The sequence below is a fragment of the Bos indicus genome, chromosome 19 (assembly GCF_029378745.1).
Source record: "Bos indicus isolate NIAB-ARS_2022 breed Sahiwal x Tharparkar chromosome 19, NIAB-ARS_B.indTharparkar_mat_pri_1.0, whole genome shotgun sequence".
Taxonomy (NCBI): Eukaryota; Metazoa; Chordata; class Mammalia; order Artiodactyla; family Bovidae; genus Bos; species Bos indicus.
The window spans coordinates 38662747-38688730 of NC_091778.1; the positions used below are offsets into that span (position 1 = coordinate 38662747).

A 25984-nucleotide genomic window follows, 5' to 3' on the forward strand; every position below is an offset into this window, starting at 1 on the left:
TTTTACCTACACTTAATTTTATAACACCATGCAAGATAGACTGACTGCCTGATGAACTATGGAATGAGGTTCGTGACATTGTACAGGAGACAGGGATCAAGACCATCCCCATGGAAAAGAAATGCAAAAAAGCAAAATGGCTGTCTGGGGAGGCCTTACAAATAGCTGTGAAAAGAAGAGAAGCGAAAAGCAAAGGAGAAAAGGGAAGATATACACATCTGAATGCAGAGTTCCAAAGAATAGCAAGAAGAGATGAGAGCCTTCTTTAGCAATCGATGCAAAGAAATAGAGGAAAACAACAGAATGGGAAAGACTAGAGATCTCTTCAAGAAAATCAGAGATACCAAAGGAACATTTCGTGCAAAGATGGGCTCGATAAAGGACAGAAATGGTATGGACCTGACAGAAGCAGAAGATATTAAGAAGAGGTGGCAAGAATACACAGAAGAACTGTACAAAAAAGATCTTCACGACCCAGATAATCATGATGGTGTGATCACTGACCTAGATAGAGCCAGACATCCTAGAATGTGAAGTCAAGTGGGCCTTGGAAAGCATCACTACGAACAAAGCTAGTGAAGGTGATAGAATTCCAGTTGAGCTATTCCAAATTCTGAAAGATGATGCTGTGAAAGTGCTGCACTCAATATGCCAGCAAATTTGGAAAACTCAGCAGTGGCCACAGAACTGGAAAAGGTCAGTTTTCATTCCAATCCCATAGAAAGGCAATGCCAAAGAATGCTCAAACTACTGCACAATTGCATTCATCTCACATGCTAGTAAAGTGATGCTCAAAATTCTCCAAGCCAGGCTTCAGCAATATGTGAACTGTGAACTTCCTGATGTTTTAGAAAAAGCAGAGGAACCAGAGATCAAATTGCCAACATCTGCTGGATCATGGAAAAGCAAGTGAGTTCCAGAAAAACCACTATTTCTGCTTTATTGACTATGCCAAAGCCTTTGACTGTGTGGATCACAATAAACTGTGGAAAATTCTGAAAGAGATGGGAATACCAGACCACCTGATCTGCCTCTTGAGAAATCTGTATGCAGGTCAGGAAGCAACAGTTAGAACTGGACATGGAACAACAGACTGGTTCCAAATAGGAAAAGGAGTACGTCAAGGCTGTATATGTATATGTATATGTCACCCTGTTTATTTAACTTCTATGCAGAGTCCATCATGAGAAACGCCCGACTGGAAGACACACAAGCTGGAATCAAGATTGCCGGGAGAAATATCAATAACCTCAGATATGCAGATGACACCACCCTTATGGCAGAAAGTGAAGAGGAACTCAAAAGCCTCTTGATGAAAGTGAAAGTGGAGAGTGAAAAAGTTGGCTTAAAGCTCAACATTCAGAAAACAAAGATCATGGCATCCGGTCCCATCACTTCATGGGAAATAGATGGGGAAACAGTGGAAACAGTGTCAGATTTTATTTTTCTGGGCTCCAAAATCACTGCAGATGGTGACTGCAGCCATGAAATTAAAAGACGCTTACTCCTTGGAAGGAAAGTTATGACCAACCTAGATAGCATATTCAAAAGCAGAGACATTATTTTGCCAACAAAGGTCCGTCTAGTCAAGGCTATGGTTTTTCCAGTGGTCATGTATGGATGTGAGAGTTGGACTGTGAAGAAGGCTGAGTGCCGAGGAATTGATGGTTTTGAACTGTGGTGTTGGAGAAGACTCTTGAGAGTCCCTTGGACTGCAAGGAGATCCAACCAGTCCATTCTGAAGGAGATCAGCCCTGGGTGTTCTTTGAAGGAATTATGCTAAAGCTGAAACTCCAGTACTTTGGCCACCTCATGCGAAGAGTTGACTCATTGGAAAAGACTCTGATGCTGGAGGGATTGGGGGCAGGAGGAGAAGGGGACGACAGAGGATGAGATGGCTGGATGGCATCACTGACTTGATGCACGTGAGTCTGAGTGAACTCCGGGAGTTGGTGATGGACAGGGAGGCCTGGCGTGCTGCGATTCATGGGGTCACAGAGTTGGACACGACTGAGCGACTGAACTGAACTGATCTGATCTGATCATTCCTATGGAAAATATTGGTTCACTGAGCTATGCTGCATTTTTAATGCAATACAGAGAATTCATTCATTAATATCGACACCAGTCTCATCAGAAAGGTCTCTAAATAATAAGACTTTCAAACTCATTGCAGTAGAAATAAGTTTTACAAAGTTCTGATTTTTGGAAAGCTTGAATTTTGTGATTGATAACAAGTACTACCAGGTGTTTTCTTCAAATGGACAAGATCACTTGGTTGTTTTTAAAAGAGATATCTACCAAAAACAGAAGTCTGAATAACCAGATTATTCTTCATTTTTATTCATTCTTTAAACAAAAAAATATTTCAATTAAAAAGCAGCTAGTTCAACTTGATGACATAAATCAAAGCAAGATCCTCTATGATCCACCTCCTAGAGTAATGGAAGTAAAAACAAAAATAAACAAGTGGGACCTAATTAAACTTAAAAGCTTTTGCATAGCAAAGGAAACTATAAACAAGGTGAAGACAACTCTTAGAATGGGAGAAAATAACAGCAAATGAAACAACTGACAAAGGATTAATTTCCAAAATATACAAGCAGCCCATACAAGTCAATACCAGAAAAACAAACAACCCAATCAAAAAGTGGGAAAAAGACCAAACAGACATTTCTCCAAAGACATACAGATGGCTAACAAACACATGAAAAGATGCTCAACGCTGCTCATTATTAGAGAATTGCAAATCAAAACTACAATGAGATATCACCTCACACCAGTCAGAACGGTTATAATCAAAAAGTCTACAAATAATAAATGAGGGAGAAGGTGTGGAGAAAAGGGAATTCTCTTGCACTGTTGGTGGGAATGTAAACTGATGCAGCCACTATGGAAGACGGTGTGGAGATCACTTTAAAAATCTAGGAATAAAATCACCATTTGACCCAGCAATCCCACCACTAGGTATATACCCTGAGGAAACCAAAATGAAAAAGACAGTGTACTCCAATGTTCATTGCAACGTTATTTACAATAGCTAGAACATGGAAGCAACCTAGATGTCCATCAACAGATGAATGGATAAAGAAGCTGTGGTACATACATGCAATGGAATATTCCTCAGCCATAAAAAGGAATGCATTAGAGTCAGTTCTAATGAGGTGGATGAACCTAGAGCTTATTTATAGAGTGAAGCATGTCAGAAAGAGAAAGATAAATATTGTATACTAACACATATATATGGAATCTAGAAAAATGGTACTGATTAATTTATTAGAAGGGCAGCAATGGAGAAACAGACAGAGAGAACAGACTTATGGACATGGCGAGGATGGGGAGGAGGGAGTGGGTGAGACATATAGAGTGTAACATGGAAACTTACATTACCATATGTAAAATAGATAAGCAATGGGAATTTGCTATATGACTCAGAACTCAAACAGGAGCTCTGTAACAACTTAGAGGGTGGGGTGGGGAGGGAGGTTCAATACGGAGGGGACATACGTATACCTGTGGCTGATTCATATTGGTATTTGGCAGAAAACAACAAAATTCTGTTAAGCAATTATCCTTCAATTAAAAAATAAATTTTTAAAAAGTGGTTATAAAAAAAAAAGGCAGTTAGTTCAGCTCCCTGCTCAAATTGCACAAGCACTTTTTCTTGAGGCAACAACTGCACTTCAGTCTGTTTTAGGAATGTTTTACTGTTCATCAAAAGATATATTTTTAATTGTTTATTTTTCTCCATGCCACATGCAGGACCTTCATTCCCCCACCAGGGACTGAGCCCTCACCCCTTGCACTGGAACTACAAAGCCTTAACCACTGGACTTCCAGGGAAGTCCAAAATTGGTATTTTAAAAAAAATCAATTGATTTAACCATTTCATCAAGGATATTCTGAAGTTTCCCCTGGGTGTGGTGGGAAGAATGCAACTCCCACCAGTTCAAGCGAAGGTGCCAGCAGCAGCTTTCCATCATTGCCCCTGCATCATCAGTGTCCAAGTCAGCATAGTGAAAAAGGCAACTAGCATCTTAATACTATCATGAAATAGTTCTGACCTTACAGACTCCCTAAGGAGGTCACTGGGGCCCTCAGGAGTCTCTGGCCCACGAAGAAGCCCTGCTCTAGCCTTTTCTTCTACAGGGATGTCAGGGTTTTCTCTCCCTGATTTTAGAAGCTCTTGATGTTCCTGTAACAGAGCAGGAAGAGCACAGCCCTTAGCAGGTAGCCATTGCTGTGTCTTATTACTCTCCCCCCTGTTACTAAGCATCAGGTCTTGCTCAGCCATTGCTCCCTGCCTCAGTGGGCCCTGCCCACAGCAACCAACCATCAGTGAGCGACCGTTAGTTGTCTTGCTCAACTATTGGTCAGGGCTGCAGTGTGCCCCGCCCACTAGTACCTGTCAATCACTAGGGAGGTGACTGAGTCAACAGGCGGTGGTATGGTGGTCATCCAGTGGAGACTGACATAAGAGGCAGATTCAGGCCTTCTCCTGGTGGGCCTCCAGCTTACCCAGACTTGGGCCAGAAGGTCAGCTGGCCAGCCCAGGGAACAGACTGGGGACTACATCCTGTAGGGCTCCAGAGCTCTCACTAAGGCCCCTTCCACTAGCCTTGGCTCAGCCCTTGAGGCAGCAGTGAACCTCTCCCCCATCTCTGTCTCTGCAACCTAATAGCAGTGGCCATTTGTGTGAGTTGCAGTCTGAGAGATCTGGTCTCCCCACTTGGGTGGCCTGAGCAAACTGAGGGCCAGTTGGGTTGGATGCCTGGCTCCCTCAGGGATGACAGTTGGGCAGGATGTGGGAACCTGGCCCTGATGAGCTACCAACTGAGATCTGCCTCCTCTTAGCCAGGACTGGGGCTTTGGGGTGAAAGTTGTGCCTTGGGACTTTGTCCTTTCTTGTCAGGACAGAGAATAACATTTATCTGGTAGAGATTTACAGGAACATGGTTACCTGACCATGCTGCTGCTGCTACTGCTAAGTTGCGTCAGTTGTGTCTGACTCTGTGCGACCCCATAGACAGCAGCCCAACAGGCTCCTCTGTCTCTGGGATTCTCCAGGCAAGAATACTGGAGTGGGTTGCCATTTCCTTCTCCAATGCATGAAACTGAAAAGTCAAAATGAAGTCGCTCAGTTGTGTCCGACTCTTCGAGACCCCATGGACTGTAGCCTACCAGGCTCCTCCGTTCATGGGATTCTCCAGGCAAGAGTAGTGGAGTGGGTTGCCATTACCTTCTCCCACCAGACCTCAAGAACAAAGGATCTGACACGGAGAAGTCTGCAACAACTAACCACGCCCATCCCTCACCCTTTGCTTTTAAAGGGACTTGCTGAAAGCTTTCAGTAACTTTGGGGGATCTTAGGGCATGAGCAGATTACAGATTCATCTCCTTCTATGAATCTGTAATAAACCTTTCTCTATTCCAAACTCTAATGTTGAATATTGATGGGCCTCACCGCATCAGGCATATGGACTTGCAATTTCAGTAACAATAGCTTTGACTATGTGGACCTTTGTCGGTAAAGTGATGCCTCTGCTTTTTAAAATGCTATCTAGGTTGGTCACAGCTTTTCTTCCAATGAGTAAGTGTCTTTTAGATTTATGACTGCAGTCACAGTCTGAAGTGATTCTGGAGCCCCCCAAAATAAAATCTGTCACTGCTTCCATTTCCCCCCCCCCCATCTATTTGCATGAAGTGATGGGACCAGATGCCATGATATTAGTTTTCTGAATGTTGAATTTTAGGCCAACTTTTTCACTTTTCTCTTTCACCCTCATAAGGGGCTCTTTAGTTCCTCTTCACTTTCTGCCGTTAGAGTGGTATCATCTGCATATCTGATGTTTTGATATTTCCCCCAGCAATCTTGATTCCAGCTTGTGCTTCACCCACCCCAGCATTTTGCATGATGTACTCTACATATAAGTTAAATAAGCAGAGTGACAATATACAGTCTTGATGTACTCCTTTCCTAATTTTGAACCAGTCTGCTGTTCCATGGATGGTTCTAACTGTTACTTCTTGACCAGCATACAGGTTTCTCAGGAGGCAGGTAATGTGGCCTGGTATTCCCATCTCTTTAAGAACTTTTCACAGTTTGTTGTGATTCACAGAGTCAAAGGATTTAGGGTAGTCAGTAAAGCAGAAGTAGTTTTTTTTTTAATTCCCTTTTTTTCTATGATCCAACAGATGTTCGCAATTTGGTCTCTGGTTCCTTTGCCTTTTCTTTTTTTTCAATATTTATTTATTTTATTTATTTATTTGGCTGTTCTTGGCCTTAGCTGCAGCATGTGGGATCAAGTTCCCTAACCAGAGATTGAACCATGACCTCCTGCATTGGGAGCACAGAGTCTTACCCACTGGACCACCAGGGAAGTCCCTCCTTTGCCTTTTCTAACCCCAGCTTGTACATCTGGAAGTTCTCAGTTCACGTACTGCTGAAGCCTAGCTTGAAGGATTTTGAGCATTACCTTGCTAGCATGTAAAATGAGTGCAACTGTGTGGTAGTCTGAACATTCTTTGGTATTGCCTTTCTTTGGGATTGGAATGAAAACTGACCTTTTCCAGTCCTGTGGCTACTGCTGAGTTTTCCAAATTTTCTGACATATTGAGTGCAGCACTTTCACAGCATCATCTTTTAGGATTTGAAATAGCTCAGCTGGAATTCCATCACCTCCACTAGCTTTGTACATAGTAATGCTCTCTAAGGCCCACTTGACACCACACTCCAGGATGTCTGGCTCTAGGGAGTGACCAGACCATCATGATTATCCAGGTCATTAAGACCTTTATAGTTCTTCTGTGTATCCTTACCACCTCTTCTTAATCGCTTCTGCTTCTGTTAGGCCCTTGTTGTTTCTGTCCTTTATTGCGCCCATTTTTGCATGAAATGTTCCCTTGTTATCTCCCAATTTTCTCAAAGAGATCTCCAGTCTTTTCCATTCTATTGTTTTTCTCTATTTCTTTGCACTGTTCACTTAAGAAGGTTTTCTTATCTCTTTGCTGTTCTCTGGAACTCTGCATTCACTTGGGTATATCCTTCCCTTTCTCCTTTGCCTTTTGCTTCCCAAACACAAAATTGGAGAATATAAAAAGACACAGGAATTTTAGAAATAAAAAAATAACAGTACTGAAAGCTTAAGTGGATGAATTTAACAGAGAATTTGACAAGACTGGAAGATAGGTCAGACTATAACTACCAAGGAGGGGGACAGATATATTAGGAACTGGGATTAATAGATAAACACTGTTATATATAAAATAGGTAAACAGCAAGGATTTACTCTACAGCACAAGGAACTATATTCAGTATCTTGTAATAGCCTATAGTGGAAAAGAATCTGAAAAAGAATAGATATATATGTATGCTAGTGCTTGTGCTAAGCTACTTCAGTCATGTCTGACTCTTTGCAACCCCATGGACTATAGCCCGCCAGGCTCCTCTGTCCATGGGATTCTCCAGGCAAGAATACTGGCGTGATTGCCATTTCTTACTCCAGGGGATCTTCCCAACCCAGGGACTGAACCACATCTCCTGTGTCTTCTGCATTAGCAGCTGGGTTCTTTACCACTAGAGCCAACTGGGAGGCCTATTACAGGCCCTTCATAACCTAATATCCAAGCTACAGTTTTCTAACCTAACCTGCATCTACTACTGTTAGGGGAAGCACACTGATTGAAACCACCCACCCTGGCCAGGCACCATAGTAACCATTTGCATGAGTTGTTTTATGACAGGAGATCCTGATAAGGAATACGGAACTGATAAGCCATCACCAACTGGAAGAGTTCGGGAAAGGTCTAGAGGAGACACCACGTGTCCGTCCACTTCCCAGAATCCCTCTCACTAGCATCCATCTTGGCTGAGTGATGCGTGCACCACCAGGGAAAGACTCTGAATTAGAATGATTGGCCAAAGACCACCCGGAAACTAATCCCATCACCATAAAACCCGACATTGTGAGCCATGCGGCAGAGCAGTTCTCCTGGGTTCCCTTACCCTACTGCTCTCCACCCGGGTGCCCTTTCCAATAAAATCTCTTGCTTGGTCAGCACGTGTCTCCTCGGACAATTCTTTCCCGAGTGTTAAACAAGAGCCCACCTTTGGGACCCTGTAGGGGTCCCCCCCTTCCTACAACAACTGGCTACCACGAAGGGACACCCCCATTTTTACTGAGGCTGACATCCAGACCGCTTGGGGTACTCCAGGACCAGCTCACCTGCCGACGGATCTGACCCAGCGGCTGCAACTGGGACTCGTTTGTCCCTGGTCTCCTCCTGACATGGACAACTGGCCAGGGTGCCCTGACCGGGTAAGGACAAGAGATTTTGTTGACCCCCTTTTATCTCACCCCTCCTTTCAACCTATCCCATCCTATTTTTCTAGTCCCCCGGTCCTGGACGCAGGAGTCTGGTCAAAGGGCCTCAGCCTGAGCTGAGGATTGGAGACTGATCACCTCCTCTTGGCAGAGAACTCGAATTCTGGTTCTGATTTCTGGTAGGGCCAAGTTCCAGTCCTCCCTTCTCTGGAGGCCCAGGAAAAAGCCCCGTAACGCCTGGGTATCTGTAGGTGGCAGGGGACGTCTGTAAGGCCACCCCTTTTTTCTTTTTCCTCTTTCTCTTTTGTCTCTTCCACCTTTTGTCTCTTCCCACTCCTTCTCTCAAACTGGCCTCTTTTCCTCTCTGTGAAGACCCAAGTTATTTTTATTCACTCTGTCTGCTGATACTCGGACCTGAAGTTCTGGGTCTTTGCAAGAGATTTTCTGAGAGGCTACGCTCTCTGCTCCCCATCAATTGTGCTTTGTGTTCTTGGGGAGACAATAGGGCGTTAGAAGCCCTCCATTGGGTGCCCTGTTTCTATAAATTCAGCCATTTAATTGAGCATTTGGCTGAGTGCTTCCATGTGGAAGTGATTAACGGGGTTCAGTATAGTCGCACCTGGTCTTGGGTAAAAATTAACACCCTAGACACATCATTAGGGGTTAATTCACCTTTCGGGACCAGTCCTACAGCACCGTTGATTGTGCTTACTACTGAACATTTCCTTTGGTGCATATACAATCAGGCAATTTGGGACCAGGAGAGAGCTTACAATCTCTCTAGAGTCAGATATAGGGGCATCCACCCCAATACTTGTCCCCTGGGAATGAGATATAAACTATACTGTCACTAAAATGGGAAATAAGCCTAGCTTCCCTTTAGACACCCCGCTGGGTTGTCTTTTGGCTCACTGGGAGGGACACCAACTGGAAGAGCTAAAAAAGAAAAAACCTATCAAATACTGTACTCAGTACTGGCCTACTTACTCCCTGGAAGGAGGGGAAAAATGGCCGCAGTCGGGATCACTTGGATACAACACCATTTTACAGCTCAGTCTATACTGCAAACACGAGGGTAAATACAAGGAGGTTCCCTATGTCCAGGCCTTTATGGCCCTCTACCAGGAGGAGGGTGAAAAAGTTGGCTTAAAACTCAACATTCAGAAAACGAAGATCATGGCATCTGGTCCCATCACTTCATGGGAAATAGATGGGGAAACAGTGGAAACAGTGACAAACTTTATTTTGGGGGGCTCCAAAATCACTGCAGATGGTGATTGCAGCTATGAAATTAAAAGACGCTTACTCCTTGGAAGAAAAGTTATGACCAACCCAGATAGCATATTCAAAAGCAGAGACATTATTTTGCCAACAAAGGTTCGTCTAGTCAAGGCTATGGTTTTTCCTGTGGTCATGTATGGATGTGAGAGTTGGACTGTGAAGAAAGCTGAGTGCCAAAGAATTGATGCTTTTGAACTGTGTTGTTGGAGAAGACTCTTGAGAGTCTCTTGGACTGCAAGGAGATCCAACCAGTCCATTCTGAAGGAGATCAGCCCCGGGATTTCTTTGGAAGGACTGATGCTAAAGCTGAAACTCTAGTACTTTGGCCACCTGATGCGAAGAGTTGACTCATTGGAAAAGACTCTGATGCTGGGAGGGATTGGGGGCAGGAGGAGAAGGGGACGACAGAGGATGAGATGGCTGATGGCATCACCGACTCGATGGACGTGAGTCTGAGTGAACTCCTGGAGTTGGAGATAGACAGAGAGGCCTGACGTGCTGTGATTCATGGGGTCGCAAAGAGTCGGACATGACTGAGTGACTGAACTGAACTGAACTGAACCAGGATTCCGGGAAAAAGGGAAAATATAAGCTTGAGGAATTTGATAAACGCTCTTCCAAAATCCTTTTAGCAAGGTCTGATACAGAAGATCCCCTTGACCTTCTCTTGACCTCCTCTGCTTCAGCAGAGAAGTCACTGGGAAAGGAGGGTAAGACACACCCGGGAGTCATGAGCTCGGACCCGGAAGTCAGGAGGCTGGGCCCAGAAGTCATGGGATCTGAAGGGAAGTCACTCACCATCGCCTCAGCTCCGCCTCCATATGCCCCCTCCCCCATGGGTTTACGATCAGGAAGTAAGCTTTGTCCTCCACAGAAGGAAAGGTCATCCTCAGACAAAATCTGCCCCCTAATAGAGGTACCAGACGGGAGGGGGGAACCATGCACGTTCATATTCCGTTCTCTATGCAAGACATTACCCAATGCAAGGAACAACTGAGCTCATATTCCGAGAACCCCCAAAAATTTAAGGATGAATTTGAGTGTCTTAGCCTTAACTTCTCCCTCACCTGGAGGGATATAATGGTCATCCTCACCCGCTGTTGTAATGATGAGGAAAAAGATCGAATCCTAGATTAGGCTAGAAAAGTGGCTGATGAAAGAAAGTGGGTAGATGTCAGTCTGGCGCCTGCCAAAGAGGCAATCCCCTCTACAGAACCAGACTGGGATCCTAATACAAGGGCAGGAAAGGAATCCTTAAGACACCTCATTACTTGCCTACTACAGGGAATGACCCAGGGTGTCCAAAAGGTTGTTAATTATAATAAGATAAAAGAGGTTACACAGGAAGAAAATTAAAATCCAGCTCTTTTTTTTTGCGCAGACTCACAGAAGCCTTTAAAAACTTTACCAAGACAGATCTAAAAAGTATGGAAGGAAGAGTCCTGTTGGCCCATTCCTTCGTAACCCAGGCAGCCCCAGACATAAGGAGAAAATTACAAAAACTAGGAAAAGGACCAGAGACCCAAATTTCCGACTTGGTGGAGGAGGCAAATAGGGTGTTTTTGAACAGGGATCGGGAGAACGAAGCAAAAAGGGAGCAAAAGGAAGCCCGAAAAGATAGAATAGAAAGGCAGACCCAGGCCTTGGCCCAACAACAGGCTAAAATCCTGGTTTTGATTCATCCTGCCACTACGCGAGAGTCCAGGGGAGAGCAAGGAAGGAAAAAGGATCTTAACAATCCACCGCGGCTGAGACACACCCAGTGTGCCTACTGCAAAGAGGATGGGCATTGGAAAAGGGAGTGCCCATATCGCCCTAAGGGAAGGCGTATGGAGACCCCTAAACCTGCTCCCTCTGTATTAGTCCTGGGCGACCGGGACTGATGGTGCCCAGCGGCTCGAGAAACCTCCGTGAATGGTGAGGTCCAGATCACTCCTCTCGACCCTTGGGTGACTCTACAAATAGAAAGTAAGGATGTGAACTTTCTTTTAGACACGGGGGCTGCCTTCTCTGTTCTTCCTTTCCGATTAGGACCTTTAGACTCCCAGACTAAAACAGTGATAGGGGTAGATGGAAAACCCCAAAGCCGAAATTTTACTAAGCCCCTCGATTGTAAGGTGGGCAACTGGCAAGGAACCCACCCCTTCTTATACATCCCTGGTTGCCCTGCTCCCCTACTGGGGAGAGACCTTCTTTGCCGCCTCCAGACCAGAGTGACTTGGGGAAAGCTAGAAGTCGATAATTTCCTTTGCCTAGTGTCTGTCTAGGAGGAGTCTGTCCCTTTCTTAGATGAGGTCAATCCCCAGGTGTGGGATGTCTCCAGCCCTGGTCTAGCCATAAATGTTCCACCAGTAAAGATTCTTCTGAGGCCAAATGCTCCCTACCCCTGGAAAAGACAATATCCCTTAAAACCAGAAGCTCTTGAAGGTCTTAGACCATTAGTTAACAAATATCGAGATACTGGATTTCTAATCACCTGTGAGTCTCCCTACAATACTCCAATCTTGCCTGTTAAAAAACCAGATGGATCTTATTGATTCGTCCAGGATCTAAGAGCTGTTAATGAAGCTGTGGTTCCCATCCACCCCATAGTCCTAAATCCGTATACCCTCCTATCCCAAGTCCCAGGAAATGCTAAGTACTTCTCAGTCTTGGATCTTAAAGATGCCTTCTTCTGCATTCCTCTCCATCCTGAATCCCAAAAACTCTTTGTTTTTGAGTGGCGGGACTTGGAAACAAGGGAGGCCATACAACTCTGCTGGACTCGACTACCACAAGGGTCTAGGGACAGCCCTCATATTTTCGGGACTTCTTTGGGGAGGGAACTAAGGGAATTAACTTTAAAGAACAGCAATCTAATACAATATGTGGATGACTTGCTTATAGCTAGTCCAGACTTTACCAGCTCTCAAAGGGACACTGTTAAAACTCTAAATTTCCTGTATGAAAAGGGTTATCGAGTATCCCCCAAGAAAGCTCAGATTAACTTAACCCAAGTAAAATATCTTGGATTTATAATTATGGAAGGAAAAAGAATGCTCGACCCCCAGAGGAAATCCCTCATCTTAAATACCCCATATCCCCAAACAAAAAAACAGCTTAGAGGATTTTTAGGAATTACTGGGTTTTGCAGGATCTGGATTCCTAATTATGGCAATCTGGCCCAACCCCTATATGAAAAGTTAAGAGGGAAAGAGGAAGAGCCACTCGACTGGGATGAGACCTGCAAGGTGGCCTTTAATGCCCTAAAAGAGTCTATCACTACAGCCCCAGCTTTAGGCCTCCCAAACCTGGAAAAGCCTTTCAAGCTTTATGTTTCTGAAAGGATAGGAACTGCTCTTGGGATGTTAGGACAAATGATGGGGCCTGTATTACAACCCGTGGCTTATCTCTCAAAACAACTAGATGAGGTGGCCAGAGGGTGGCCCACTTGCCTCCGGGCAGTAGTGGCCACCGCTCTTATGGTTAAGGAGGCATCTAAGCTGACCCTGGGTCAGCCACCACAGTGTATACACCTCACCAGGTGCAAGCGGTCTTGGAAACTAAAGGGGATAGGTGGATGACAGGGGGAAGGATCACCCAATACCAAGCCCTCCTCCTTGACACTCCAGAAATAAAGTTGAGGGTCTGTCAGACTTTAAATCCAGCCACCTTACTGCCAGATCCCCCTACTTCCCCTTTAGATCACCAATGCATGCAAATCATAGACGAGTTATACTCTTCTCGCCCGGACCTATCAGAGACACCTTTTTCTGACCCAGAGGACAAATGGTACACAGATCACAGTAGTTTTGTAGAAAAGGGAGAGAGGAAAGCAGAATATGCTGTAGTGAGCCTAGAAGAAACTAAGGAAAGTGGGTCTGAAAAGAAAGCTGAACTTTTTGCCCTGACAAGAGCTTTGGAATTAGGGGAAGGAAAGAGGATTAATGTGTATATGGACTCTAAGTATGCTTTCCTCATCCTGCACACCCATGCAGGAATTTGGGAAGAAAGAGGGATGCTCAGTGCTCGAAGCTCTCCTATTAAACACAAAGAGCTCATTCTCAGGCTCCTGGAGGCAGTCAAACTTCCTGCAAAATTAGCTGTCATCCACTGTAAATGTCACCAAAAGGGGCAAGAAGAGGAGGCCCAGGGAAATAGAAAAGCTGATCAGGAGGCAAAACGAGCTGCTAGGGAAGCTAGCCCTATCACTGCTATCTGCCCCCTTTTCCCCAAGGAAACCCTGACTCCAGATTATACTCCAGAGGAACATTCCCAATATGCTGAGCGGGGCTGGGAGATTGGGTCACATGGGTGGTTTCAGACTGATCAGGCCCAAGGTAATACTCCCTGACTCTCAGGTTTGGAGAATTACTAACTCCTTACATAAAAGTACCCATTTTGGAAGAGAGAATCTGGAAACCTTGCTCAAGCCTATTCTCTACCATCCCCAGTTGGCTAAGGTTGTTAGACAGGTCACACAGAATTGTGATACCTGTCTAAGAAATAACCCCAAAACCAGACCCTTGCCACCTCCTCTAATTAAACCTGTCCAACATCGGGGATCATACCCAGGAGAGGACTGCCAGGTGGATTTTACAGCCATGCCAAAGACCCAAGGGTTTTCTTATTTGCTAGTCTTTATTGACTTTATTGACATGTTCACAGGATGGATTGAAGCATTCCCTACTAAGACAGAGAGAGCCACAGAAGTCTGTAAAGCTCTGCTGAAGGAGACAGTACCTAGGTTTGGGTTGCCTCGATCACTTCAGAGTGACAGAGGGCCCTCATTTACAGCCACAATATCCCAGAACCTGGCCGCATGCTTAGGCATAAAATACCGCCTTCACTCATCCGGAGGCCTCAAGCTTCGGGAAAGGTATAGAGAGCCAACCAGACTCTTAAAAGGGCTCTGGCCAAGCTGTGTCAAGAAACACATAATAAGTGGATCCATATGCTACCCATAGCCCTCATGAGGGTACGGACAGCCCCCAAACGGCCACTATTATTAAGCCCTTATGAAATGATGTATGGACGTCCATTCTTCTGATTTGTTTTTTGATGAGGATGCCAATACTCGCTTAAAACATATAATTGACCTGGGAAGGTTTCAACAAGAACTCCAATGACATGGAGAACAGATCCTCCATAGACCACAGGAAAACTTGAAAAATCCCCAGGTAGAGCCTGGGGACCAAGTATTAGTAAAGACCTGGCAAGAAAAAGGGAGTCCAAGCCAGCTGTCTGAGAAATGGACAGGATCATATCAGGTTGTTCTAGTAACCTCAACTGCTGTGAAGGTGAAGGTCTATCTTCCTGGGTCCACAATTCTAGAATAAAACCCCATGGTCTACAGGAGGGGGCGACGGGGACTGAGACTCCAAAACCAGAGGACAATTATTCCTGTGAACCTGTTGAAGATCTCAGACTTTTGTTCAGGTGGAACCCCATCAACTCTCCCTCAGATAAGTAAAAACGCATCATATGATGTTTTTCCTCTTTCTAATCCTGTCTCCCTGTATGGCTATTAATCTCTCCCTAAACGAGGCATATATGCTTGCAAACCACACTGCTTCTCGACTCAACCTAACCAGCCCCTGCTGGATCTGCATTAATGGCAGAAGTTGGGGCTGTGCCCAACCTATCCCAGGGTATCAATGGCCCACCCTTCCAGCTGAGCTACATGCTGTTACCCAGCGCACCCCATTTGGTCACGGTATGGCCTTTTGGGAAAAAGGGGAAAAAAACTTGATGCCTTGGTATCAGCAACAACTGTCTATATTTACCCCCTTGATAACATCTGCAATCCCACCTGAGCCCTTATTTTCTCTCTTGACTAACATTCCCCAAGTGACCTTCCCTGTCTGTCTAAAAAGCGACTCCCTGACAGGGGTGTCAGTGGGAAATCTAGGCAACTCACAATATGCGGTGACCTTCACTGTTGAAACTGATGGGAAAAACCAGGACCTAGAAATTTCACTAGGGTATTACGATTTAGCCAAAGTCTGGAAACTAGAGGTTCTGGCAGAACTGACACACTATACCTATCCCCGAACATGAGGCTCTCCTCGGATGCTATTAAGCATTCTCGAAAATCCATGTTCTGTTCTGGACGACCAAAGAACCACACCTGTTCATCCTGGTTTCTAAATCAGGCAGGCAACTCTGACCGCTGTTATTCCCTTGTAGGGGTACCTACCCCTGAAAACCTAACCCTATGGTGGGAGCCTAAACGAAATACTCTCTACCTTGAGGACAGAACCCAGGATGCCTCACAACACTTGAATCCCTTCCTAAATGCCCTCACTGCTGCTGGTTTTGCAGCAAGTGGAGTGACAGTCTCCTCCCAGCTACTAAGAGACTGCCCCTGTTCCATTATGCCATGTTCGAGTTGTAAGGCAGATGGAAATCCTGTCCCTCTTTGGCAAACCCGTTTTGCTGCCCAGCTTAAACCTAGTTATGGTGTCTATTTCATATCTGGGGATAAAGCTTATTTATCCCTACCACCTTTTTGGTCAGGAACTTGCTCCCTAGGGTATGTTACACCCCACATAGATCTGGCCTGGAGTAATACCTCTTTGCCTTCACCAGTATATACCAACCAGAGGATATGTTGCGCAGTAATACTTACCCCTTTTTTCCTGGCATTAGGACTGACCGCTGATTTGATAGGAGTTGCTATGGGGGGAACTTCTTTACATAAATTTCAGCAGCTTTCTACTGACACTGCTGTATCCATAGAAAAAACGGCAAGGACCCTCCAACGCCTACAATCCCAGTTAGACTCCCTAGCTGCAATGGTCCTACAAAATCGTCAGGCCCTAGATTTACTGACTGCAAAGTTTATTTCCAGCAGACTCCAGCAGTTTCAAACTAAATTGCTGTTACTGCAAGGGTGGAAGCTGGTTTCAGATGTGGAACACCCCAACTTAGATCAGGTAGAGAGAGACTTCTGCTCTGCTAGGCAGGCCTACGCCCATGCACAGCAGGAAGAAGTTACAGAAGAAAGAGACCTCCGCCCCAATTCCCAAGAAGTATCTTGAGTACAAAGTCTCTCAGAGGGGAGTTGTTAGGGGAAGCACACTGATTGAAACCGCCCACCCTGGCCAGGCACCATAGTAACCATTTGCATGAGTTGTTTTATGACAGGAGATCCTGATAAGGAATATGGAACTAATAAGCCATCACCAACTGGAAGAGTTCGGGAAAGGTCTAGAGGAGACACCACGTGTCTGTCCACTTCCCAGAATCCCTCTCACTAGCATCCATCTTGGCTGAGTGATGCGTGCACCACCAGGAAAGACTCTGAATTAGAATGATTGGCCAAAGACCACCCGGAAACTAATCCCATCACCATAAAACCCGACATTGTGAGCCATGCGGCAGAGCAGTTCTCCTGGGTTCCCTTACCCTACTGCTCTCCACCCGGGTGCCCTTTCCAATAAAATCTCTTGCTTGGTCAGCACGTGTCTCCTCGGACAATTCTTTTCTGAGTGTTAGACAAGAGCCCACTCTTGGGGTCCTGTAGGGCCCCTCCCCACTTCCTACAACACTACCTCCAAACATTCTCACAGAGCTTGCTATGACATTCTTAGTATACCAGTTTATCTACCTTGGGATTTCTCTGATAGCTCAGTTGGTAAAGAATCTGCCTGCAATGCAGGAGACCCCGGTTCGATTTCTGGGTCGGGAAGATCCACTGGAGAAAGGAAAGGCTACCCAACTCCAGTACCTGGAGAATTCCATGAACGGTATAGTCCATGGGGTTGCAAAGGGTCAGTCATGACTGAGCGACTTTCACTTCACTTATCTACCTTATTGGTTTTCCAGCTCTACTTTTTTATGTATGTATATGTATAACTGAATCATTTTGCTGTATACCTGAAACATTGTAAATCAACTATACTTCAATAAAAAGCAAAATAAAATAACTGCCAAAATGGATAATATAGGAACAAAAGATCTCAAATTACTAAAAGAATCAAAGACACAGAGGAAACAGTAAGTATTCGAGTACTGGAGAAGAGGGACTGGGACAGAGGAATACTTGAAGAAAAATGACTGAAAATTTTCAGAACTAATGAAGGAGCTTTTGTGAAGTTCTATTTAAGCCACAAGGAAGAAAATTAAACATAAATACACACCAAAAAGCATTATAGTAAAAATTAAAACATAAGGAGAATCAGGGCTAGAGTCACTCTTGGGTATCAGCTACTGCCTGAGTGCAGTGGAGTCCTCCAAAAGTAACTGCTGACCTTAGTCACTGGCTGTGGCCCTCACAACACAGTCACTAGGTTAGTGACATGCATCAGACTGACCTACACAACTGTTAGATCCATGCATGCCCGCAAGCTAGGGGGAGGTTTAGGAGACCTCTGTTACAGGAGTAACAGCTATAGAAGCTATCAAGGGACCTGAATTCTAGTCTTGGCACTGCCTCTGACCTTCTTAGTGACTTACTCTGGTTCCATGAAAAAACTAGTCTTTTCCACTTGATAGCTTTGGTGGCTTTTTAAAGATTTGTTTTATTTGAAAAGTGGAGTACCTGCTATGTCACTCTTTTGCACGAGTGAACAACTTACACTGTAATGGGGGAGATGGGCTGTGAAGATGATAAACATAGCTTTTTAATCATAGTAAAGTAATGAAAATGGTTGCCTTCTCTCCCCAGTCACACAAAATTGGTGAGGCATTACTACTTAAAGAGGAACCAGAGCTTCTGCCCAACTGTCAACCTTGATAAAACATGGATCTTGGTCAGTGAGGAGACACAGGTAAATGCTGCCAAGAACAAGACTAGGGTGAGCCCTAGCATGGGTGTGGTGCGATTGGGCTACTCAGAAGTTCTGGGGAATGGGAAGTTCCCAAAGCAGCCAAAGATGGCCAAATTCTTCAGCAGAAGAGCTGAGGAGATTTAAGGTGTGGGTGGGGCTTTTGTCCTGGTAGCTTGAAGCCATATGGTGGGAGATGCATAAAGTTAAACAAGTGCTTTTCAAAAAACAAATAAAATACAAGAAGATAATCTTAAAAGCAGCCATAAAAGATTATCTTTAAAAGAAGTTGCTAGTTAATTTTCCAACAGGATATATGGTGCCAGGAGCCAGCACGGGAGTTCCCACCCATGACAAGGTCATGCAGGAGAGCCCTGACGGGCAAGGTGATCAGGGCTCGAGGGGCCCCCCCGCCCCGGATCTACCTGAGCGCTACCCCAAAACCAGAATCTGTCTGTTTTACTATTTCACGACTTTCACCAACTCTTCTGACATTAACAGGGGGCTATCCCTGACCACCTTTCTCTGTAAGAAAATCAACTTAAAACTCTAGTTAATAAGTCTCCTGGGCATAATAGGAGTGTTTCCATTCAAACCCCTCTGATGACTTTCTAGCTTGCCTGACAGGTTTGTTCGGACTCCTGCAGATACACATGTGATTGCTCACAGCCTCCCAACCACGAGAGGCATGGGAAGCTTAAGATATTCTAACAATGCAGAGCTTCTCAGAGAGTTAAAATTGTTAGAACTAGTAGAGGATTTCTTTGTTAAGCTAATGCTTGCTGCCAAGTTTCCATATCCCTTACCTACTGTGTCCCTGGGAGTGTATTGATTAATATAGTTGGTATATAGAAATGTAAGTAGTAGCTTTAATGTTTGTAACCTTGGACCCTTGAGTTAATTCTTTTCTTGTTATAGCCCACCACACTTTTGCCCTATAGGAATGCAACTTTATCTAATACTTTCAGAGGGTGGCACCTGACTTTAGAATAATCACCTTTAGAGAAAAATAAGTTTTCTGAAGAAAGGGTCATAAAATGTTAACAGGCCTCCTGGCCAGAAGATGATGTAAATCACCTAAAGCTTTTGCATATGATAAGTTTGCAGAAAGAAAGCCTGGCTTCGATAAGGATCAAGGACTGCTGACCTTGCATGACTCTACCCCACCCCCCAACCATTATCCTCTATGCACAACTTGAGGTATAAAAACTACTTTGGAGGGATTTCCCTGGTGGTCCAGTGGCTAAGACTCCATGCTCCCAAAGCAGGGGGCCAGGGGTTCGATCCCTGGTCAGGGAAGTAGATCCCACATGCTGCAACTAAGACCTAACACGGTCAAAGAAATAAATAAAAACAAAACAAACAAAAAAAACTACTTTGGAAAATAAAGTGTGGGCCATGCTCATCAGGTTTGGGCTCCCCATGTCCTTCTTTCTCTTTCCTTTTCCTTTTAGGCTGATTCCCTGGAGTGCAGGGGCCCTTTGAGTTCACTTTCCTGCCTGGGCTTCTAAGACCCACTCGAGAAGGTGCCTAAGGTGGGGCACCTTCAGCTATTCGAGAGGGTGCCTGCAGCCTACGTGAACAGAGCAAGTCCCGTGCTGGGGCTTTATTGGCTTTCTGCGTAAACCAAGGAATATCAGCCTCTTTTCTCTCCTCTATTTTCTTAACTGCAAAATTCTTTCCTTATCTCTTTCTCTATTTCTCTCAGTCGCCGACGTCATCCTCCCTAGGGAATCCCTGGATCCAACCGGGGCAGGACCCCGGCAATATGAGAAGCCAGAGATACTGAAATATCTTTGATATCACCAAGACTATTAAAAAATGAAGGTGCCCATAAAGGTGTTTCTAGACAAGCAACATTTGAGGGAACTGATCACCAGCATACTTGTACTAAAATAACTACTAAAGGTAAATTACTCCAGAAGGAAGATCATAAAGAAATAAGGAAGAGAAATAAAACTGAAAAGTGGGTAAGTCTAGATGACTACTGACTATATAAAATAATACTGTTTTGTTTAGTAACAGTAAGAAACAATAAGAAAATCTTAAAACACAACAGAACCAAAAAAGGGTAAAGTAATGACATATAAGTCAGGAAAGGAGTAAACAGACTAGAAGTGTTCTAAGGTCTTCACATTTCCCTGGGAAGAAGATTAAAAAAACCAAGAAAGGACTTCCCTGGTGGTCCAGCGGTTAAGACTCTGCTCTTCCAATGTAGGCAACATGAGTTTGATCACTGATTGGGGAACTAAGATCCCACATGCCACGTGGCACAGCCAAAAAATGAAAATAAATAAAATAAGAATTAAATAATTTTTAAAAACAACATTTTAGACTTTGATAGGTCAAGAACCTTATAATCTATAGTGTAACTACTACAGAAATAAAATACAAATAGTAAAGCTAATAGACAGGAAAATGGGATAATAAAAAAAAAATCAATTCCAAAAGTGCAAGAAGAGAGAAAAGAATATAGACCAGGCAGAACAAATAGAAAGCACTCACTGAGATGTTAGATTTAAACCAACTATATCAATAATTGTTGCTATTCAGTCACTAAGTCGTGTCCAACTCTTTGTGACCCCCATGGACTGCAGCACGCCAGGTTTCTCTGTCCTCCACTACTCCCCAAGTTTGCTCAAATTCATGTTCATTGAGTCAGTGATGCTATCTAACCATCTCACCCAATAATTACATAAATTGATTAAATGCTCCAATTAAAACCTAAGGTAATCAGACTAGATGGAAAAAAGAAATCCAAATATATGTGGTTTGCAAGAGATGCATCAAAACAAAATGATATAGAAATGTTGAGAGTAAAAAGGAAGATAAATACACTAAGTGTAACCAAGATAAAGTTGCTATCTCTATATTAATATTAAAGGAAGTTGACTTAATATCAAGTTAAGCCTACTTCATTTGATATTAATATAGAGATATCAAGCAAAACCACAGATAGAGGAATACCTCGTTATAAAATACTCAGCTCACAGAAAGAGATAACAATTCTTTATTCTAATAACATACCCTTAAAATATATAAGGCAAAATACTGAAAGAATTACAAGGAGAAACAGATGTATTCACAATTATGGTGAGAGAGACTTTAACCTGATCAACAAAGTAATCAAAAAATTAATAAGCATTTAGATGATTTGAAGCAGACAATCAGCAAACAATATAAATGGACTATATAAAGCCCTACATGTAATGACTGCAGAATATGAATTTCTTCCAAACATACACAGAACATTTACAAAAACTGAACATATGCTGGGTCATTAAACAAGTGTCCAAAATTTCAAAGAATTTCAGTAATATAGAGTATATTTCCTAACCCTAATGCAATTAAGTTGGCAGTGAACAATAAAAAGATAACTAGAAAATCCTTGCTTTTAAAAATTCAGAAATGCACTTCTAAATAACCATGGGTCAAAGAAAAAATCATGATGGAAATTAACATTTGTTTGAATTACATGACAGTGAAAATACCACAAATCAACACCACTGGAAAGCAGCTAAAAAACAATACTCACAAAGAAATTTATGCCTTTGAATATCTCTATTAGAAAAGAAGAAAATCTGAGAGTCAGGAAGTCAAGCATCTACCTCAGAAATAAGAAAAAGATCAGTTAAATTAGGCTCAAAATAAAGTAGGAAGAAGAAAATAATAAATATGAGAGCAGAAAATAATGAAATAGGGAACATGTACTTCAAAGTATCATGGAAGCCAAAAGCTGTTTTACTTTAAAAGTGAAAGTGTTAGTTGGACTCTTTGTGACCTCCATGTACTGTAGCCCACCAGACTCCTCTGTCCATGGGATTCTCCAGGCAAGAATACTGGAGTGGGTTGCCATTCCCTTCTCCAGGGGATCTTCCCTGGATCGAACCTGGGTCTCCTGCATTGCAGGTGGATTCTTTACCATCTGAGCCACCAGGGAATCCCTTATAAAAGTAATAAGCTCATTGGAAGGAATTAAGATAAAAACAAAAGCAGGCACAAATCACCAAAGTCAGGAATGTTGGGAGCATCACTTGAAACTTAAAGCTATTACAGAAGTAATAAGAGAATATAAATGAGTAATTTTGTAACACTAAACTTGAAAATTTAGAGAAAATAAGCAAGTTCTTAGAGAAGAATGCAGCTTTAAAAAACTGACACAAGGAAAAATAGAAAATTCTGAATAATTCTATAAGCCAAATTTTCATTTTCAGTTGACTTCCTATTCTTCCAAAGAATAGGACAAAAACTGTAACTTACGAAACAGCATAAACGTTTCACCAAAACCTTACAAAGGTATAAGAAAGAAAGAGGGACTTTCCTGGTGGTCCCGTGGCTAAGACTCTAAGCTCCCAATGCAGGAGACCCGAGTTTGATCCCTGGTGGGGGAATGAGATTCCACACACCACAACTAAGAGCTCTAATGTCACAACTAGGGCCCACAGCAGCCAAATAAATAAAAACAAATATTAAAAAACGTTTTTTTAAAGAAAAAAATCACAGCCAGTCTCATTCATGAAAATAAACACCAAAGTCCCGTGGTAGCCAGTCTCCCGGGTGGCCTTTGGATGGTCTCAGCTTCCAAGCAGTCACACCTTTGTGTAGCCCTTTCCACCCTGGCCAATAACAGCACAGAGTGGGAGAAGCCCCTTCCCACACGAGTCTGGGTGGCCAGTATGAAAACAACATAGGTCACTTCTGAGACTGCTAATGAAAGACTCTGTGACTATCACCTTGGTGACCCATTCTCAGAGGATCTGCTCTGGAAAAGCCCACTGCTCTGCTGTGAGTTGCCCATACAGAGCCACGTGGGGAGGAACTAAAGTCCCCAGCCAACAGGCACTTGAGTGAGCTAGGAAGTGGATCCAGCCATCAGCCCCAGTAGAGTCTTCAACTCATCACAGTTATTTCATTAAAATGTGTTATGTTTCCATTGGATAGGTTTATGATTATTATTTTTAGTGGCTTTATGTATTTTTAGATTTTTCACAGCTTTAATTTTTAATATGGTGATAGGAATAGATACAACCCACCTAAACAAAAGTTCTCTGGGGTCCTCAATAATTTCTAAGCATTAAAAGGGTCCTGAGACCAAAAAGACCAAGAATTGCTGATCTAAGTTCTACACAATTACTATGGTTCTTGATAATATAGATGAGCTTTTACAAGGACTTATAGTACAATACAGGAAATGTAGCCAATATTTTATAATAAATATAAATGGAATATAATCTTTAAAATTCATCAGCACTATAGAAAAGACCCTGATGCTGGGAAAGATTGAAGGCAGGAGGAGAAGTAGATGACAAAGGACAAGATGGTTGGATGGTGTCACCGACTCAATGGACATGAGTCCAGCAAGCTCTGGGAGGTGGTGAAGGACAGGAAAGCTTGGCATGCTGCAGTCCCTGGGGTGTGAAAGAGTCAGACACCACTGAGGAACTGAACAACAAAATGTTGCACACTTGAAACTTATTGTACATCAACTATGCCTCAATAAAAATTTTAATAAGATAATAATAATACAGATGAGCTTCAAATTAGCACATTACTTATCTTTAATAAAAGTTATTCTATGTGCAAGTTAATCTGAAGAACTCACAGGCACAGGCACAGCTGGTTCCCAACACATACCTGGCTCAGCTACATAGATTCACAGGAGTAAATGTTCAATCAGAATAAGTATTCAGAATTCCTTAAGCCCATTTCTCCATTTAAGCAACAGACGTAAAATAGACACTAATAGCACAATGATTTTAAAGATACAACCAAGCTTCTGGTTACTTCTATCTTTAGTGGTGACCACTTGAGTTTTTCATTTGTGTTTAAAATTTAAAATAGCAAAAACAGTGCAAACTGCCAAGTATATTTTGTTTGGTATGAATTTACCAAAACTAAGATCATGGCATCTGGTCCCATCACTTCATGGGAAATAGATGGGGAAACAGTGGAAACAGTGTCAGATTTTATTTTGGGGGGCTCCAAAATCACTGCAGATGGTGACTGAAGCCATGAAATTAAAAGACGCTTACTCCTTGGAAGGAAAGTTATGACCAACCTAGATAGCATATTCAAAAGCAGAGACATTACTTTGCCAACAAAGGTCCGTCTAGTCAAGGCTATGGTTTTTCCTGTGGTCATGTATGGATGTGAGAGTTGGACGGTGAAGAAAGCTGAGCGCCGAAGAATTGATGCTTTTGAACTGTGTTGTTGGAGAAGACTCTTGAGAGTCCCTTGGACTGCAAGGAGATCCAACCAGTCCATCCTAAAGGAGATCAGCCCTGGGTGTTCATTGGAAGGACTGATGCTGAAGGTGAAACTCCAATACTTTGGCCACCTCATGCGAAAAGTTGACTCATTGGAAAAGACTCTGATGCCGGGAGGGATTGGGGGCAGGAGGAGAAGGGGATGACAGAGGATGAGATGGTTGGATGGCATCACCAACTCGATGGCCATGAGTTTGGGTGAACTCCGGGAGTTGGTGATAGACAGGGAGGCCTGGCATGCTGCAATTCATGGGGTCACAAAGAGTCGGGCAAGACTGAGCAACTGAACTGAACTGAACTGAATTAATTCATATATAAATTATTTTACCCAATTTGAATATCTTTAAAAATTGCTGTTTATTTCTAATTGTCTGCAAATGAAAAGAAAGCAAGACAATAGTAATTATCATTGGCATTATATATTATTACTGAAGATAATTCTGTCCTGTAGAGAAGGGTATTAAAAAATGATCAACTGATGATGTCAAATATGCTAGAGTCATAACTTCCCCAAGAGGTCAGGACAGTTGTATTCCCCGTTCCTGGTATAATGCCTCTCACATGGTAAGATTATCAAACTTTTGTGGAATGAAATGCTATGAATAAATCAAAAAAGTACTGACTATCCTCAGAGTTAGATTCCAACCTGCTCCTTTCAGTGTAGCCCTTGGACAACCTTTATTCTCCATTTCCACAACTGTAGCTTGGACATGACACTTCAAAGAGTGCTGAGGTGAACTCTAGTGGTACAATCTAGAACAGGGCCTATTCATAACAAATAAGTGCTCCACAGTGGATGAAAGGAATTTACCGACCAACATTTACTGAGTTTCACTGCATGCTACTATGGCGATTGTTTCTTGGGTAGGTAGGGTGTGTTCACTTTCACTTTTCACTTTCATGCATTGGAGAAGGAAATGGCAACCCACTCCAGTGTTCTTGCCTGGAGAATCCCAGGGACAGGGGAGCCTGGTGCGCTGCCATCTATGGGGTTGCACAGAGTCGGACACGACTGAAGCAACTCAGCAGTAGCAGTAGCATGGTGTGTTGGAGTGAACTATCCTATCACAGAGGGACAAAAATCAGAAATATCTATTTCAGAGTCAGGTATTTTTTTAATAAAAAAGAAAACTAAAAAGGCAAAGGTTAAATAGTGGCGGATTCATGTTGATATATGGCAAAACCAATACAATATTGTAAAGTTAAAAAATAAAATAAAAAAAGAAAGAAAGAAATAGTTTCTTCTGAGGAAAAAACTTTAGTTCCCCAAGGCCACACGAGTCAGCAGCCTTACTATTACAGAGGTATAAACAGCAAAAATATCAGGCAAAACCCAGACCTTTTGTTCACAATTTCAGCGGTC

The 25984-nt window shown here is 43.2% G+C and overlaps 1 protein-coding gene and 1 non-coding gene across 5 annotated transcripts in view; one reads left to right on the top strand and one right to left on the bottom strand.

Moving 5' to 3' along the window:
• The window catches only part of B4GALNT2 (beta-1,4-N-acetyl-galactosaminyltransferase 2 (SID blood group)), a 75775-nt gene that overhangs the window by 47392 nt on the left and 2399 nt on the right, over positions 1-25984 (bottom strand). Inside the window, exon 1 of one of the 4 annotated variants that reach the window (XM_070773307.1) lies at positions 4065-4085. The exons of the other annotated variants lie outside the window; for them this stretch is intronic. The gene's annotated coding sequence lies outside the window, so the exon portion shown is untranslated. Of the gene's footprint in view, positions 1-4064; positions 4086-25984 lie in introns of those variants that run through there. 4 annotated transcript variants of the gene reach the window in all.
• Positions 17766-17891, top strand: LOC139177849 (small nucleolar RNA SNORA3/SNORA45 family). The gene has a single exon (XR_011562315.1). It is a non-coding gene; the product is annotated as a small nucleolar RNA SNORA3/SNORA45 family (small nucleolar RNA).